General features: G+C 33.2%; 1 protein-coding gene across 5 annotated transcripts in view; it reads right to left on the bottom strand.

The window, feature by feature from the left end:
* Positions 1-168: 168 nt before the first annotated feature.
* The window catches only part of LOC106460779 (RNA polymerase II degradation factor 1-like), a 19,402-nt gene continuing 17,489 nt past the window's right edge, over positions 169-2,081 (bottom strand). For all 5 annotated transcript variants that reach the window (XM_013920515.2, XM_022387567.1, XM_022387568.1 and 2 more), the window contains one exon: positions 169-883. The gene's annotated coding sequence lies outside the window, so the exon portion shown is untranslated. The remainder of the gene's footprint in view (positions 884-2,081) is intronic.

The following is a 2,081-nucleotide window of genomic DNA, read 5'->3' as shown; positions in this document are numbered from 1 at the left end:
ACAGCGGTATGTCTGCGGACTTACAATGCTAGAAACGGGTTTCGATACCCGTAGTGGGCAGAGCACAGCTAGTCTTTTGTGTAACTTTGTGCTTAGCTACGAACGAACGATATTTTTTATTGTATTATTCTTTTTGATGAGAATAAACGAAACAGCATATTGTGAGACTTTGTTAGTAAACCAGGTTTTAATGACCTCCAATAATTGTGCTGAAAAGTTAAGTACAGCAAGAACATTATTTAACAACTCGGCTGTTTATCATTACGCAAATACAAGTTTTGTTTTATAAAAAATATACCATGCTATCCTTCTCAAAATGAAACTGCGATATACGTCTATATATATATATATAAAAAAACGAGCTAAAAATACCTTACCATGTAATAAAGCAAACGAATAAGAAATATATAAAAATAAGGTTTGTTGAACATTAAAAAATATATTTAGTAAATAATCCAGCCTTTTTCATCCTTGCACCATTGTTAGAAGAAGCACTGTCGTTAATTGAATATTTATATATAAAAACAACTGGAACTAGTGTGAAGCTTCCGTCTCACTTTCCGTTTAGCAAATCACTGCAGAGTTTAAAAACTAGACTTTAAATAACATTCCAAATTCAGAATTGAATATTTACTATATGTAAGTAAAATCGTTTAAATTGAGAGAATCTTATGAGGAATTAAAACCCTAAATTATGATTGTTTCTTGGAAAGTGTCATCCATTTTTTAAACATCTCATAATTCAGTGACTTATTTCTTCATATATATTTATGAATGGAAATCTCGGCTCTGTTCTGTTCTGTAAATACATTTTCTACTTTTACTCAAATTAGTTAGCAACAGCAGTGAAGAAACCAAGGTTGAGATTAGGTCAGCTTCTTGCCTAAAAGAAATTAATTAATAAAATTAGCTTAAAATAATACCCACATATAAATATTTCAGTATTGTAGATATTAATTTTTTTAATTGAAAAAAAAAGTTAATGTAAAAGTATTGTCATTTTCTGTAACAGATACAACAAGAAAGCTAGGTGGGCCGAGCCCGACCAGGTGGTTAACGTTTCTGGCTGTAGATGTGAGGCCAAGTGTTCTATTTCCGTCAAGAAATAAAGTCGCGCTCCGCATACTGGTACCGTAGGTACATTATAAGATTGACGATCAAATCTCACTCTTTTTTTTTTCGAATACTTATGTGTTAATGATATTATTAAAACCGTACAATCCTAAGTACAAACATGCGTTTCCCTCCCTCTGAAATGTATAGTCTCATATTACCTAACACAAAGTTACCAATTTTTTATCTTCTCTTCAAAATACACAAATCCAACAATCCTGGTAGACCCACTGTTTCCACTTGAAGATTGCCCGAATGAAAACATTTCAAGGTTTTTAGACAACCTATTTTCCCATATTGTTCAGACATTTTCTACTTTCATTAAATACCCCTATGTACTTCAAAAGCATGGCACTTTTTGATTCTCTACTATCCCTGGGATCTTATTCACTGCTGTTATTACCAGTCTATACAGGGTAATTGCTCACAGTGAAGGATTTGAAACTATTGGATCATTCCTTGACAAAAGATCCTTTGTCTAACTGAATTACTCTTGGATATGAACTACTTTTCTTTCAATCACAACAAACAGAATTGTGGATTACAATGGGAAGAAAAATTGGACCTTCCTACACAGTTTGTTTGTTGGGTGTGTTGAACACAATGTATTTACCCAGTTTCAGGATATCCTTCCTCAATTCTGTTGTAGATATGTCGACTAAATTGTGGTAGCTACTTCAGATGATCTCTTTTTGAACAAATGTATTACTTTCCATCTTTCACCCCTGTTTTAACTTCACATGACACGTTTCTCAACAGGCCGTTTCTGTCCAGACCATTTAGCAACATCGATACACTAAAGGTCCACGGACTCACACTGTTATTCATGTTATGACTTACTTCACCCCAAATCTACCCTCAGCGCTATCCCATATTCTCAGTTATATTGCTTGGAGACGGCTTGAATGGGTAATGAAGAAAAACTTTAATATAAGTTTAACAAAACAGCAAACTTATATTAAAGTTTT

The sequence above is a fragment of the Limulus polyphemus genome, unplaced genomic scaffold, assembly GCF_000517525.1.
Source record: "Limulus polyphemus unplaced genomic scaffold, Limulus_polyphemus-2.1.2 Scaffold835, whole genome shotgun sequence".
NCBI classification, from domain to species: domain Eukaryota; kingdom Metazoa; phylum Arthropoda; class Merostomata; order Xiphosura; family Limulidae; genus Limulus; species Limulus polyphemus.
Note: the sequence above shows the minus strand (reverse complement) of the source record. Positions and strands in the feature narration are given on the sequence as shown.